We start from the raw sequence: 17,658 nt of genomic DNA, 5'->3' as shown, positions 1-17,658 counted from the left end.
TAGCATAGATAGCTTTGATTTCTTCATCAGAAAACTACCTGTTCATATCCTTTGACCATTTCTCAATTGGGGAATGACTTGGATTCTTATAAATTTGATTTAGTTCCTGATATATTTTAGAAATGAGGCCTTTATCAGAAGTACTGGCCATAAAATTTTTTCCCAGCTTTCTGCCTCCCTTCTAATTTTGGATGCATTGCTTCTGTTTGTACAAAACCTTTTTAATTTAATGTAATCAAAATCATCCATTTCGCATTTCATAATATTCTCTATCTCTTGTTTGGTCATAAACTTTTCTCATTTCCAAAGATCTGAAAGGTAGACTATTCCTTCCTCTCCTAATTTACCTATGGTATCACCTCTTATGTCTAAATCATGTACCCATTTTGACTTTATTTTAGTATAAGGTGTAAGATGTTGGTCTAAGCCTAATTTCTGCCATACTGTCTTCCAGTTTTTCCAGCAGTTTTTGTCAAATACTGAATTCTTATCCCAGAAGCTGGAGTCTTTGGGTTTATCAAACACCACATTACTAATGTCATTTACTACTGTGTCTCCTGTGCCTAGCCTATTCCATTGATCCTCCACTCTATTTCTTAGCCAGTACCAGATAGTTTTGATAACTGCCGCTTTATAGTAGAGCTTCAGATTTGGTACAGCTAACCCACCTTCCTGTGCATTTTTCTTCATTATTTCCCTTGATATTCTTGACTTTTTGTTTTTCCAGATGAATTTTGTTATTATTTTTTCTAGCTCTATAAAATAATTTTTAGGTAGTCTGATTGGTATAGCACTGAATAAGTAAATTAATTTAGGTAGGATTGTCATTTTTATTATATTAGCTTGGCCTATCCATGAGCAATTGATATCTTTCCAGTTATTTAGATCTGATTTTATTTGTGTGAAAAATGTTTTGTAATTGTGTTCATAGAGTTCCTGGGTTTGTCTTGGCAAGTAGACCTCCAAATATTTTATATTATCTACCATTACTTTAAATGGAATTTCTCTTTCTATCTCTTGCTGCTGAGCTTTGTTGGTCATGAATAGAAATGCTGATGATTTATGTGGGTTTATTTTATATCCTGCAACTTTACTAAAGTTGTTTCAAGCAGTTTTTTAGTTGATTCTTTAGGATTCTCTAAGTATACCATCATATCATCTGCAAAGAATGAAAATTTTGTTTCCTCCTTGCCTATTCTAATTCCTTTAATTCCTTTTCTTCTCTTATTGCTATAGCTAACATTTCAAGTACAATATTAAAAAATAGAGGTGATAATGTGCATCCCTGTTTCACCCCTGATCTTATCGGGAATGCCTCTAACTTATCCCCATTACATATAATGTTTGCTGATGGTTTTAGGTAGATACTGCTTATTATTTTAAGGAAAGCTCCACCATTCCTATGTTCTCTAGTGTTTTTAATGGGAATTAGTTTTGTATTTTGTCAAATGCTTTCTCTGCATCTATTGAGATAATCATATGATTTTTAGCTAGTTTTGTTATTGATGTGGTTGATTATGTTGATAGTTTTTCTAATGTTGAACCAGCCTGGCATTCCTGGTATAAATCCCACCTGGTCATAGTGTATTATCCTGGTGATCACTTGCTGTAATCTCCTTGCTAATATTTTATTTAAGATTTTTGCATCAATATTCATTAGGGAAATTGGTCTGTAATTTTCTTTCTGTGTGTTAGCTCTGTCTGGTTTAGGTATCAACACCATATTTGTGTCATAAAAGGAATTTGGCAGAACTCCTTCACCTATTTTTTCAAATATGTTGTATAGTATTGGAATTAATTGTTCTTTAAATGTTTGGTAGAATTCACTTGTAAATCCATCTAGCCCTGTAGATTTTTTCTTAGGTAATTCATTGATGGCTTGTTCAATATATTTTTCTAAAATGGGCCTATTAAAGGATTTTAATTCCTCTTCAGTTAACTTGGGCAATTTGTATTTTTGTAAATATTCATCCATTCCATTTAGATTGTCAGATTTATTGGCATACAGTTGGGCAAAATAGCTCCTAATTATTGCTTTAATTTCCACTTCATTGGTGACGAAATCACCTCTTTCATTTTTGATACTGGTAATTTGGTTTTCATTTTTTTTTAATCAAGTTAACCAAAGGTTTATATATTATATTGGTTTTTTTGATAAAACCAGCTTAGTTTTACTGATTAATTCGATGGTTTTCTAACTTTCAACTTTATTAATTTCTCCTTTGATTTTCAGAATTTCTAAATTAGTATTTAATCGAAGATTTTAAATTTGTTGCTTTTCTAGCTTTTTTAGTTGCATGCCCAATTCATTGATCTCTTCTTTCTCTTTTTTATAAATGTAAGCATTTAGAGATATAAAATTTCCCCTAAGCACTGCTTTGGCTGCATCCCATAGGTTTTGGTATGTTGTCTCATTATTGTCATTCTCTTGGATTAAATTATTGATTGTTTCTATGATTTGTTGTTTGACCTACTCATTCTTTAGGATGAAATTATTTAGTTTCCAATTAATTTTCAGTCTACCTTTCCATGGCTCTTTATTACATGTAATTTTTATTGAATCATGATCTAAGAAGGACACATTTACTATTTCTGCCTTTCTACATTTGACTATGAGGTTTTTGTGCCCTAATACATGGTCAGTTTTTGAGTATGTGCCATGTACCACTGTGAAAAAGGTATATTCCTTTCTATCCCCATTCAGTTTTCTTCAGATATCTATCATATATAACTTTTCTAACATTCTATTCACCTCTTTAACTTCTTTCTTATTTATTTTGTGGTTAGCTTTATCTAATTCTGAGAGGGGAAGGTTCAGATCCCCCACTAGTATAGCTTTGCTCTCTATTTCCTCTTGTAACTCATTTAACTTCTTCCCTAAGAATTTGGATGCTATACCACTTGGTGCACACGTTTAGTATTGATATTACGTCATTATCTATCACACCTTTTGGCAAGATGTAGTTTCCTTCCTTATTTCTTTTAATTAGATCTATTTTTGCTTTTGCTTTGTCTGAGATAAGAATTGCTACCCCTGCTTTTTTTTTTTTTACTTCAGCTGAAGCATAATATATTCTGCTCCTACCTTTTACCTTTACTCTGTGTGTATCTCTCTGCTTCAAATGTGTTTCTTGTAAAAAACATATTGTAGGATTCTGATTTTAATCCACTTTGCTATTTGCTTCCATTTTATGGGAGAGTCCATCCCATTCACAGTTAAGATTATTAACTGTTTATTTCCCTCCATCCTCTTTTCCCCTTTGTTTGTACTCTTTTTTCTCTTCTTTTACCCTATTCCTCCTGACCAGTGTTTTGCTTCTGACCACTGCCTCCCTCAACCTGCCCTCCCTTTTATCAGCCACCTTTCCTTTTCTTGCCCCTTCCCCCCTTCTGCCATTCCTTCTATCAATACCACCCTTTCCCCCTTCCCCTTTTGTTTCCTTAAAGAGTAAGATAAGTTCCTTTATACAAATGTGAGTGTATTTTATTCCCTCCCTAAAGCAAGTCTGATGAGAGTAAGGTTGAAACAATGTTCACCCCTCCCTTCTTTCCCTCTATTGTAATGGGTTCTTTTTGTGCCTCTTCATATGATGTAATTAACCCCATTCCACCTCCCCTTTCCTCTCCTCCCCCTAGTCTCCTTTTATTCTGCTCCTTAAGTCAATTTAATAACAATACCTTAATAGAGATACAGATCCCAAGAGTTAATAGTATTATCCTCCCTTATAGGGATGTAAGCAGGTCCTCCTGACTCCAGGGCCCATGCTCTATCGACTGTGCCACCTAGCTGCCCTGAGTGTATTAAGATAATGTCAAAATGGGTACATGATTTACAAATAAAGGGTAATACCATAAGCAAATTACCAGAGCATAGAATAATTTACTTGTCATATCTACAGATAAGAGAAGAATTTAGGACCAAAAAAGATATAGAGAACATTACAAAATATAAAATTGATCATTTTGATTACATAATGTTTAAAAGGCTTTGCACCAACAAAACGAAAGCAAAATTAGAAGGAAAGCAGAAAACTGGGGGAAATTTTTGCATTAAGTAACTCTGATAAAAGCCTTATTTCTCTAACATAGAAAGAATAGAGTCAAATTGATAAATGCTCAAAGAATATGAACAAAGAAATCAAAACTATCTACAGTCATATAACAATGCTCTAAATCACTACTGATTAAAAAATTCAAATTAAAACAACTCTGAGGTACCACCTCATACCTATTAGATTGGCTAATATGACAAAAAAGGAAAATGTTGGATGTTGAAGGGGATGTGGGAAAACTGGGATAATAACACACTATTAGTGCAGTTGTGAACTGATCCAAACATTCTGGAGAACAATTTGGAACTATGAAGAAAGGGACATAAAACTGTGAATACCCTTTGATCCAGCAATACCATTGCTAGGTTTATATCCCAAAGAGATTTTTTTTTTGTGAGGCAATTGGGGTTAAGTGACTTGCCCAGGGTCACACAGCTAGTAAGTGTCAAGTGTCTGAGTCCAGATTTGAACTCAGATCCTCCTGACTCCAGGGACAGTGCTCTATCCACTGAGCCACCTAGCTGCCCCCCAAAGAGATTTTTTTTGGGGGGCTGAGGCAATGCGGGTTAAGTGACTTGCCCAGGGTCACACAGCTAGTAAGTATCGAGTGTCTGAGGTCAGATTTGAACTCAGGTCCTCCTGAATGCAGAGCTGGTGCTTTATCCACTGCGGCACCTAGCTGCCCCCTGAGATTTTTTAAAACTGAGGGGGAGGACCTACTTGTACAAAAATACCTATAGCAGCTCTTTTTGTGGTGGCTAAAAATTGGAAATCAAGGTGATGCCCACCAACTGGAGAATGACTAAACAAGTTGTGGTATATGGTTGTGATGGAATATTATTGTGCCGTAAGAAATGACAAGCAGGACAATTTCAGAAAAACCTGGAAAGACTTATATGAACTGATGTATAATGAAATGAACAGAACTGGAAGAATATTATACACAGTCACAGCAATACTGTACAATGAAGAATTGTAAATCATTTTGCCATTCTCAGCAATATAATGATTCAAGACAATCCTAAAGGATTCATGAAGAAAAATGCTATCCACCTCCAGGGAAAGAATTGATACTGTCTGAATACAAAATGAAATTAATGTTTTTCTTTCTCTTTTTGTTCAAGTCTTCTTGTACAAAATAACTAATATGGAAATGTTTTACATGATTGCACATGTATAACCTATGTGAGATTGCTTACCATCTCAGAGAGGAGAAGGGGAGACAGGGAGGGAAGGAAGGATAGAATTTGAAACTCAAAAATTTAAAAAAATATATTAAAATTATTTTAACATGTAATTGGGGAAAAAGAAATATTTTTAAATTAGAAAACAAAAGCAATAACATCTATTTTAAATAAGACAAAAAATACTGACAAGTATTAGAGATGGTCCCTCCTATTTAGAGACTCCAAGAGGTAACTGACAGATGGCAATGTATTATCTATTACTATTGTCTCCAGATCTACCCTTTGGAATTTTTGATAATAGTAATTGTTTGAAGGGGATGAGATTGTGGGACTGGAATACTCAAGGTTAGCTAACAAAGGTAGCATGGACAGTCTTATTAAGGTGCCTGGGCCTCTCTGGGCTGTAGGTGCATTTTGTCTATGAGGCTTTGGGGTAACAAGGGGAAGACCTTTTTGGCTGGTTTTAGAGGTGAGAACAATAAGCAAGGAAATAATTAATACTCAAAGGATATAAGACAATCATATGACAAGAGAATGACCTTGGGTTGTTCTCTCAAGTGAGCATTCCCTGGAGGGGATAAAGGAGGAAGATAAATTTCCAATATATTAAGATCCTAGGTTTATAGACCTTAGTTATCAACATAGATGTATATAAATATCTATGTGCATGTGTAGTATATATTCTATGGCAAGCAATATTGATTCATTTACATTTTTCATGGTGAGGAAGTTACAAAATCACTAGAAAGCAAAATAATTTCCTTACACTCATAACTGTTAGTATAGAACTATGGAGACTAGACATTATGGAAAGTACTGTATCAGTTAAAGTGTTGTTGGCCCTGCTACAAGTGGGTACTGAGAAATTACAAGAATGTAACCCCACCACCAAAATCAATAAAACTTTTAAAATTGAATATATATATGTATGTATGAATGTATGTGTATGTATATATGAATGTATGTGTGTATACATGCACATATACATGCATACATGCATACACACATATATTCTAATCAAACTGTGTTGTAAAATCACAATTCACCAGTAGAGGTTGCAATCTAACCATTACATATATTAGCCCAATATTTTAATTAGAATAGCTTTATCTTTTTGTCAGTTTCATAAATTGCACAGGGCTCTTTTTCCAATGTTGAAGCAATGAGGCAAACCTAACACTTCTGCTTTCTAGTACTACAATTTATACAAACAAAGACACAGGATTAAATCAAGGATACTGCCCAAGAGTATATATGTCAGTTTCTCAGTGGCTGGCTGATGTGCTATGTTCTGGTTTCCTTGGTTCCGAAACTATAAATAAGCCCTAAACCCCAGTAGAGTGTCTTGCATGTGTTAGGGTCTTATTAAGCCTAGGAACCCAGTAGGGACTTCCCACAAAGGTCTTTTATAGTTTTACATTACTTTTCTCTAGGCAAGCCTAACTCTCTGGATACATCTGTTGTTAGCAGGGCAGGCTACATATTTTGTGGTTTTGACCATTCTGGAGAGATTCATAGAATGCTTGCATATGCAAATTTAATGCCAAGAAGAGGGGGTTAGTTGATGGGGTCAGCCAGCAGCCATCTCCTAGAAAAACTCCATACCTGCTCTGTTATATAAGTTCAAAATTTCTAGACTGTGGAATATTTTACTTGTGTTTTATCTGTACTTCTGCAAATCTAGAAACATTGTCATACAGGAAAAACTAGAGGGAAAAACACAAGTAGAGAAAGAGGTAAAACTATATGTTGGGACAGTGGTACAAGTGATTGGTGATGGAAGAAACATCACATTACATGCAGAATTTACCACCTTAGTAACTGTTCTACTATGTGAGGAAGCACTTAAGAAGATGAAATTCAGTAGTGTTTGAAATTGACTAAATAGATATGGAAGAAATCTATGTGAGAGGCAACACAATTTTTCCAAATCGTAAAAGTATTTTATTATTTTCCAGTTACATGTAAAGATAGTTTTCAACATTTGTTTTCATGATATCTTTATTTCCAAATTTTTCTCCCTCCCTCCCTCACTCCCTTCCCTTCCCCCTCCCCAAGCCAGAAAGCAATCTGATATAGGTTATAGATGTACAATCACATTAAACATATTTCTGCATTAGTCATGTTGTGAAAGAAGAATCAGAACAAAAGGGAAAAAACAAAACAAAAACCAAAATCAAAACTAGAAACAGTATGATTCAATCTGCATTCAGAATACACAGTTCTTTTTTCTGGATATGAAGAACATTTTGCATTATGAGTTCTTTGGAATTGTCTTGGATCATTGTATTGCTGAGAAGAGCTAAGTCTATCACAGGTGTTCATCACACACTGTTGCTGTTACTGTGTACAATGTTCTCCTGGTTCTGCTCACTTCACTCAGCATCAGTCCACTTAAGTCTTTCCAGGTTTTTCTGAAATCTTCCTGCTCATCATTTCTTACAGCACAATAGTATTCTATTACATTCATATACCACAACTTGTTCAACCATTCCCCAATTGATGGGCATTCCTTCAATTTCCAATTCTTTGCCACCACAAAGAGAGCTGGTATATTTTTGTTCATGTGGGTCCTTTTCCCTTTTTTATGATCCCTTTGGGATAAAGACCTGGTGGTATTACTGGGTCAAAGGGTATGCCCAGTTCCATAGCCCTTTGGGCATAGTTCCAAATTGCTCTCCAGCATGGCTGAATCAGTTCACAACGCCATCAACAATTCATTAGTGTTCCAATTTATCCACAGCTTCTCTAACATTTATTATATTCCTTTTTTGTCATATTAGCCACCCTGATAGGTGTGAGGTGATACCTCAGAGTTGTTTTAATTTGAATTTCTCCAATCAACAGTGATTTAGGGCATTTATTCATATTGCCATATGAATAAATAGATAGCTTTGATTTCTTCATCTGAAAAATGCCTGTTCATACCCTTTGACCATTTCTCAATTGGAAAATGACTTGCATTCTTATTTGATTTAGTTCTTTATATATTTTAGAAATGAGGCCTTTATCAGAAACACAGGCTATAAAAATTGTTTCCCAGCTTTCTGCTTCCCTTCTAATTTTGGCTGCATTGCTTCTGTTTGTACAAATCCTTTTTAATTTAATGTAATCAAAATAATCCATTTTGCATTTCATAATATTCTCTATCTCTTGTTTGGTCATAAATTGTTCTCCTCTCCATAGATCTGAGAGGTAAACTATTCCTTCCTCTCCTAATTTGCCTATGGCATCACCCTTTATGTCCAAATCATGTACTGATTTTGATCTTATTTTTGTATACGGTGTAAAATGTTGGTCTAATGCAATATAATTTCTAAAGCATTTCACAATGTTTCAAAGGGAGGTCTTTAGTGGAATTCCTCAAGGATATGTCCTTGGCCCTGTGCTATTCAACATTTTTAGCAACGATTTAAATGAAGGCATAGATAGCACACGCAAATTTATACATCACAGAAAGTTGGGAGGGATTGCTAACTTGCCAGTGTCAGTCATGATGCCTAAATGCTAGAATGTTGGGCCAAATAAGGTTAAATGTAAAGAGGTAATCTGGCCTTAGACACTTGACACTTACTAGCTGTGTGATCCTGGGCTTAACTTAACCCCAATTGCCTCACAATTTTTTTTTAATTTAAAGGGATAATAAATATAAAATCCTAAACTCAGATTCATAGAATCAATTGCACAAGTGGAGGAAAGGGCAGTATGGCTAGGCAATTGTATTTTTAAAAAGGGAATAGTGGATAATAAACTCAATATGAGTGGCACGGAAGGAAGGAAGGAAGGAAAGAAGGAAGGGAGGGAAGAAGGGAGGGAAGAAGGGAGGGGGGAAGGGAAGAAGGGAGAAAGAGAGGGAGGAAGGAAGGAAAAGGAAGAAGGGAAGGAAGGAAAGAAAGAAAGTACAAGGGAGAGAAGGAAACAAGCATTTATTAAGTGCTTACTATGTGCCAGGAACTGTATTAAGTGCTTTACAAATATTATCTTATATGATTATTGAAACAACCCTGGAAAGCAGGTGCTATTATCCTCATTTTATAGTTGAGGAAACTGAGCCAGATAGAGGTTAATTTCACAGCTAGCAAATATCTGAGGCCAGATTTGAACTCTATTCACAGTTACCTAGTTGCCTCAAGTCAGGAGTGTTCTTTTTGGCAGCAAAAAAAGACTAGTCTTAGGATCCATTAGGAAAGGCATAGTATGCAGTATCAGGGAGGCCATATGGCTACTCTATTCTGTCTGGATCAGAACACATCTGGAGTATTGTGTTTAGTTGTGGGATCCACATTTTAGGAAAGATTGAAAGTGTCCAGAGGAGGGCAACCAGGATGGTAAAGAGTCTTGATTCCATGTTATATAAGGATGAGTTGAAGGAACTGGAGATGTTTGACCTGAAAAAGAGAAGAACTAGGAAAAATATGACATCTTTTCAAAAATTTGAAGGGAGATCTGGTGGTGTTAAATCTCTCTTGCTTAGCCATAGAATTCAGAACCAGGATCAACTGGTAGTCCTTGTAAACAGGTAGATTTAAATTTAATGTAAGTAAAAACTTCCTAATAATTGGAGTTCTTCCAAAGTAGATTATTTTGGGAAGTGATATATTCTCACAGGACTTCTTCAAGCATAGGCTGGAAGGATATTATTGGAGAACATGTACGGGTTTAATTAGATGGCTTCCCTAAGTTCCTTCTTTCTCTAAAGTTTGCAAATCAAAAGGGGATTGTACAGGACTGTGGGCCTTTTTCTATTTTATCTCTTTTGTCAATTTCCATGGCTAAAAAATTTATCTCCTAATTGCCAATCTCCTAGTAATAAGCCTCATTATACTTAGGTAGGCTGGTCCTTAGAAAGTAGATCCAGTCTGTAATACCAAGACAATACTTTTATACTCTTCCTTCTTGTAACAATTATTCCAAGGTGTTTCTGGTTTATTAGACTTTTAAAATTTTGACCAATTTCTATTTAATGCATTGAGGAATGAAACAGCTCTATATTTCTGACATTATAACTCATAGATTCTTAAAACAAGACTGCTACCCCTAAATTCTTTGGAATAGATTCCAAAAATAAGTGGTCTTCTTTATAGCAAGAATGTCATAACCAGCAATTCAGAGGTTGTTGTTTTTTTAAGTTTCTGGATTAGATGATAGTCAGAATTCCAGGAACTGTTATTTACTTATTCCTGGCCTCTTCTTAAAGATAGTGAGAGAGCCAAAAATATATTTACTTGTTTCTTGTTGCCAGATTCATTGCCTCATTGTACAGAACTACCTCAGAGTAAAATATTCTTATTTCTAGGCAACCAAGATTAATTTACATATAACTTAGGAATTCTTAAATTGTTTCTTAAGGCAATTTTCTCTAGTTGTATGGGTATTCTCATACAATCCTACAAAATTATTACTACTGCTATATACACTGATGAAATACTGTACAGTAGCAGAGATGACTTAACCTCTAATCCACATCCAGGCAGCTTTCCCAGTTCCATTTTATGAAAAAGGTCAGGAGACTTGCTCTCTAATTTTGTGTACCCAAGAGAAGGAATGGGAAACTTTCCAGGCCCATATTGAATTCACAGTGGTAAAGTTTTTAACCTCCACAATAGAAGTAGTGGGGTTTTCCTGCAGTAATATATTTCAAAGCTGTATATCATAGGATCAAAGATTTAGAGCTAGAAGGGACCTAAGAGACCATGTAGTCCAACCCCTTCATTTTATAGATCAGGAAACAGGCTCAGAGAAGATAAATGGTTTTACCAATTTTATAAAGGTAAGTAGGTGAAAGAAGTAGAAGGTAAATTCTGGTCCTCTGACCAATGCCAAAACTCTTTTCATTGTTACACTGCATGCTTTTTGGACTAGTCTTAGTTTTGGGCACCGGTTTATAGAAATTTTGCTGACCTTGCCTCTATCTAAATGTTGACTGAAAAGAACTGGTAGAAGCATATTTCTTACTAAGCAATTAACACTCAGCTGTTAGTATATTCTTGTCTAAGTGGATAGAGTTAATTAAGACAGAACCCCTTCCCTGTCTTTAGTGTTGATATTCCTCCTAGCAGATCACAACCCCTTCTTGAATTGCTCTGGTTATCTGGTGGCCAAACAACTGTTGATTAATCATTTTGAACTTACCTATGCTGGACCTAGAATAACAAACATGCAGTCCATTAGTGGCCCCAATACTTCTTAAATGCTTCAACAGATCTATTGGGTCTTCATTGTGGGTACTCCTTCCAACAGAATAGATCACAATACATCCAGACCTTCTCACCTTGTGTGACTCTTGTCCATATCCTCCCATCAGACTTGCATAGGAGATCCATCTAAAATAATGGGGGCCTTCTTTTAGATTTGTTGACATTGCGCGGAAAACAATGGAGCTATTTATTTCAGTTTTTCCCCCTCCAACTATCTTTTTTGCTGGTCATACTTTTTTAAATGATATATTTTATGCCACAGTGGCAAAGAACTAAAGACTAAGTGGTTGACGATCAGTTGGAAAATGGCTTAACAAATTATGGTATATCAGTGTTAGTAGAATTTGGAACTAATTTTTAAAAATGAATGTTAAATAATAATTTTTAAAAATGAATGTCCTTGATGAAGCAATAAAAATCATTAATTAAAAAAAATAATTAGTGGGAAGCAATGCACTACATCCAGCTCTCCTAACAGTCAGTACTCTCCTCCTTCTGAAAAGCTGTTCTCTCTCAGAACCCCTTATAACTTTCTATGTTGTTTCTTACACTGCATTTCTCTATGTTTCTCACACAAATATCCTTTCCTTGCCCTTTTAAAGAATTAAAATGTCCAGTTAAGAAAGGCACACTATCTTACACAAAGATAAAACTAGATCTCAGAAGATAGGTGTTGCTGGGCCTTGGGTATGATGAATTTGGGGCCATATTGGGGAAAGACTCAATCACCTTTTGAAAAATCACCCTTTGAACTTAATAAATCTAGGTTCAACAGGCTCTCACCACCCCTAATTTGGAATGGAAACACCCAGGTTTCAGTCATCATACATTAGGATAAATCAATTATGTATTTGAGAGTTCTGGGCTTCATAAAAATGGGTGGGGTCTTTGGTAGTACAGATGAGTAGTTTTATACCTGTGATATCATAGGCAAGGTGAACAGAGATTTGCTAGGAGGCCCTGCTGTAAATGTTTCCAGGATAGAAGATTCTAACATGATGATATTTCAGATATGGAGTGTTTCAGAAAAGGGTATAAGGGAAGAACACCAAGCACCCACACTTGGCATAGCTAAAGCAGAGGTAGCCTGACCTCATGAACTTCAAGGATCTTAAAGACCCCATTCCCACAAGCCAGAAACTTTTCAGATAAACATAGCATCTCTGATAAATTTTGCTTTATGCAACTTTATAGGAACACATTTAATTAAAAATAAAGGGAAGTCTTACCTTCAGAAACATTTTAATTATAATACTGAAATCAGTTACCCTGTTTTGACATGTAAGTTTCTTAGAAAACCATAATCTATAATCTTGTCTTGATTTCTAGGGTGAATTGAATAATTTGATTTCTTTATTTTACAACAATCCAAATAACCAATATTATTTCTGACTTATGATACAGCTTTCAAAAACTAAAAATTTTTGTTGTTTAGTTATTTTCAGTCAAATCTGACTCCTCATGACTCTTTTGGGGGGTTTTCTTGGCAAAAATACTGGAGTGCTTTACCATTTCCTTCTCCAGCTCATTTTTACAGATGAGAAAGCTTATACAGGAGCCAAAATTCAGGTGTGGGGGCTTTTAAACATAACTTCAAATATAGTTAATAGAAAATGAAAATAAAAATACACACATATATTAATCGATAGAGGAAACAAAAGGACAATTTCCTTGATATTTTAAAGGATTAGGCACAATTCTAAAATAGTTACTATACTTTAAAAAAAAATTATTTGTAGTTCACTCACTGGGTTTGCTTCTCTTACATGTTTTTTCCCCAAGAGCTATTTTAATTCAAGGAATATCAATTCAGAAGGGTATAGTTATGGGATAATGGGCTCTTTCTGTTGGATAAAATGCCCAAAAAAGCATTATCAGAATAGAAATGAGCTATTTAAAAGGAAAAGGCACCAAACTCTTGCTGACATATTAAAATGCTGTTATTTCTATGATTAAAATGTAATTATTCCAAACAACAGACATTAGTACAACTGAGAATATGTATGGGAAGGGATGGATGTTGAGTGAAGGTTTCAAACTATGTCTTATTCCTATTTCTAGCATAGAACAATAGTGCCACCTGGTCATCTTGTAAAGAGGCAACACATTTTTCCTTTTTATAACCACTGGAGAGTATGTAGGAAAGAATGAATGACTGACTGATCTGTGGAGAAACTAAATGACATTGGGTTATCATTATAGATTTGGGAAATAAAAATGAGTGATGTCTTAGGAAAAAATTCTCAGTTAAGGAAATAGATATGGGAACTATTTTTAAGAGGAAAACTTTTACTATTCATGTTGAAACCATAATAGCAAAGTTGAAGAGGTAAAGGCTTCAGGTTGTGCCTAAGTGATAGACAAGTGTGGGCAGGGATGGATTCTGAGCATCCATTGTGGAACCTAGGAAAGCTAGGCATATGCTAAGGAATATACCTCAGTCCAGTCTCTGAGATGCAAGGAACATTCAAAGAGTAAAGTCAGTTCCAGATTCTGTCAAGAAGTTCCAACTGAAATTAAAGTTATGTGGATAAATCCTTCTGGTCTAATTAGCTTTTAATATCCACAAATTATATTTATTAAGTTTCCTGATATTTGAGGAATTTATTGTTAAGGTATTGCCCATTTTGTAAGTGAACAGTTTGATTACTAACAAGAAAAAAGATACCTTTGTGTAAAAAAAGGGGATGAAATCAACTTGTGAAGGATATAAGGTATTGCTTCTTTCATATTTGAACAGTTTGCTGAAAGGGGAAGAAAAAGGACTTCTGTTTATAAAAAAATTGAAATTCACTTGGGAAGAAACACAGGTTCTCAAATAAAATGTGAAGAAGAGACAGAGTATCAAGAGAACCAGATGGAGAATTGCCCCTCAGATGAATGTATTAAGGAGATTTGTTTCACAGTACAGAAAATGGCTGAGGTAATTATGGCTGTAGGGCATTTTTGGTCCCTCATTTTATTTGCATGAACTTTTAAAAAAGAGTTTTAAAAGTTTTAATTGACAAGATTGTAAATTGCATAACTATTTGGAGACTATGGAAAGATTAAGTAAGGTCTGTTGGTTTCACCTGGCACAAAGATGGGTTTCATAAGTTTTACCTCAGTAGGTGAAAGATGAATCACTGACAACTGGGAGGTTCTGATTTGGGGCAATGGAAATAAATAAAAACCTAGGTGTGAAGAACCTAACAGGAAAGTCAGCTAACAAAAAGGCTTCAGCTACTATGCTGGAAACTTGTTGATGGGAAAACAGACATTGGTTTAATTGGCTGAATAAAAGACTACAGCAGTTGCTGGGAAGCTTACTGGAAGAGAGCTGAATGCTAATGTAATTTGAGCTACATTTAAAAAATATATTTTTAGTCTGAAACCTCTCAAAAGTGACTATTTTCTCTCTACTGCCTCCCCCATCCCATAAAAGGAAGAAATATAGGGAGAAAGATGGGACTTGCATCTGTTTTACTATGAGAAGAGGTTTGGAGCTGATTGGACAAAGTGGAATCCTGTTGAATGATAAGCATTCTGGGGCAGCTAGGTGGCACAGTGGATAGAGCACTGGCCCTGGATTCAGGAGGACCTGAGTTCAAATTCAGCCTCAGACACTTGACACTTAAGTAGCTGTGTGACCCTAGGCAAGTCACTTAACCCCAACTGCCCCACAAAAAAAAAAATGCTTGAATGATAAGCATTCTGGGCTTGTCTGCATTGCCCAAAGAGCCAAACTAGGCAGCTTCACAGTTCTCTTGTTTAAGAGAACTACAGGTCAATAATCTTTCTCAGTGCTTAGTTAAGGGTGATTGTGAGTTAAAAGAGCTTTTCACTGCTTCACTAGCCACAATCTGAATAGAGCAAGAAGGGCTTTATCCCAAATTCCAATCAATCTAAAGGTTTCTAAACTGAGAGGCATTAAATCATTGCCACTGAATTCATTGGGTGCCAAGTTTAAATTATCTGTTCACTCATGTAAAAGACAATCCTGTCTGCTATAGTGGTTTCTGGAGAATAAAAGAAGGAAAAGAACTACCAATATGTCTGACTCTTCCACGAACTTGATTCACTTACCACATGAACAGTGTTTTTAAGGGCTGCCATGAATACTCTGCTCCCCACATCTCTGCACCCCCAAATAAGGTCTGAAGGAGTCAGAGTGAGATATCTCTTCCTCTTCAAGGTTGTCAGTGGTTCCTAAACCCTGGATACCTCTAACTCAAGCCAAGACCAGAAGGGATATATAATGATGGGAACATTAGGCAGCCTTTCAATCTTTAAACTGCAATAACAGGATGCATTGGGAACCTCATATAGAAACAAAATATCAGGATTTTAAATATTAGATAAGTGGAATTAAATAATAGGCTTAGCCAAAGTTTACTAGGATATCTGTTACTAGTTGGAAATTAAAACAAAATAGCCTATGTAATAATTATAGCATCCATTATATCAAAAGACATTATTAACATCTGGGGGTCAGAGCCAAGATGGCAGAGAAAAGGCAGTGACTTGTCTGACATTTCCCCAAGACCCCTCCATATACCTTCAAAACCTCTATAAGATAATTCCTAGAGCAGCAGAACCCACAAGATGACAGGACAAAATAATTTTCTAGCCAAAGACAACTTAGAAGGTCAGCAGGAAAAGTCTGTTGTACCAGGGTGAGAATGGAGCACAGTCCTGTGCAAGCCACCAGCACATACTCAGCCTGAGCCACAGCAAACCAGGAGCAGGCCTCGCGAGCCTCTGAATCAGCAGGAACAGTAACTGCTTCTGGAACTCTTAGCCCAAAGATGGTAAGGGGGTTGAACAATTGGCCAGAAGGAGATTACAGGGCTCACTTTGCTAGCACTGAGGCAGGACACTGTTGTTTTGCCCAATACTCGAATCCAGGTCACAGTCTTGGGTGTGGTCCCAGGCCTGGAAGGAGCACAAGCACACCAGAGCTTGCAGCCACAGTAGAGCAAGACTCCGTTCATAGTTGCAGGCAAGAAAATCAGGCCTGTGGTTGCTTGCAGAGCACAGGCCAGGAGAGTAGTAAACATACCTTTCCTTAAATCATACCACCTTGGGAGAACTAAAAACTTTAAAATTCCTACAAGTATCTCTGAAAACAGCTACACAAACCTCCTGAAGCTTGGAACAGTGCACCCTCCACCCTGAAAGCAGTGCCCCACTTTAACAAAGAGTTAAAAGTCAAGAAATAGGCTAGGAAAAGAGCAAATGCTGACCATAGAAAGTTTCTATGGTGACAAGGAAGATCAAAATACACCCTCAGAAGAAGATAACAAAGTCAAAACTCCTACATCCAAAGCTTCCAACAAAAATATGAATTTGTCTCAGGTCATAGAAGGGCTCAAAAAGAACATTGAAAATAAAGTAAGATAGGTAGAGGAAAAAATGGAAGGAGAAAGGAGAGATGCAAGAAAATCATGAAAAAGTCAACAGCTTGATAAAGGAGACAAAAAAAAATACTGAACAAAATAACACCTTAAAAAACAGACTAGGCCAAATGGTAAAAGAGGTACAAAAAGCCAATGAGGAAAAGAATGCCTTGAAAAGCCAAATTGGCCAAATGGAAAAGGAGATACAAAAGCTCTCTGAAGAAAAATAACTCCTGGGGGCAGCTAGGTGGCACAGTGGATAAAACACCAGCCCTGGATTTAGGAGGATCTGAGTTCAAATCTGGCCTCAAACACTTGACTCTTTCTAGCTGTGTGACCCTGGGCAAGTCACTTAACCCTTATTGCCCTGCCAAAAAAAGAAAGAAAAATAACTCCTTAAAAATTAGGATTGAACAAATGGAAGCTAATAACTTTATGAGAAATCAAGAAACAATAAAGCAAAACCAAAAAATGAAAAATTAGAAGGCAATGTGAAATATCTCACTGGAAAAAAAACTGACTTGGAAAATAGATCTAGGAGAGATAATATGAAAATTATTGGACTACCTGATAGCCATGATAACAAAAGGAGCCTAGACATCATCTTCCAAGAAATCGTCAGGGTAACTTGCTCTGAAATTCTAGAACCAGAAGGTAAAATAGACATCAAAAGAATCCACTGATAACCTCCTGAAATAGATCCCAAAATGAAAACTTCCAAGAATATTATAGACAAATCCCAGAGCTCTCAGGTCAAGGAGAAAATATTGCAAGCAGCCAGAAAGAAACAATTTAAATATTGTAGAGCCACAATCAGGATAACACAAGATCTAGCAGCTTCTAC

The 17,658-nt window shown here is 35.9% G+C and overlaps 1 pseudogene; it reads right to left on the bottom strand.

The window, feature by feature from the left end:
* The window catches only part of LOC122747422, an 82,722-nt pseudogene extending 66,313 nt beyond the window's left edge, over positions 1–16,409 (bottom strand).
* Positions 16,410–17,658: the final 1,249 nt, after the last annotated feature.

This window comes from Dromiciops gliroides, chromosome 3, assembly GCF_019393635.1.
Source record: "Dromiciops gliroides isolate mDroGli1 chromosome 3, mDroGli1.pri, whole genome shotgun sequence".
Classification (NCBI taxonomy): Eukaryota; Metazoa; Chordata; class Mammalia; order Microbiotheria; family Microbiotheriidae; genus Dromiciops; species Dromiciops gliroides.
This window is presented reverse-complemented; position numbering and strand designations above follow the sequence as displayed.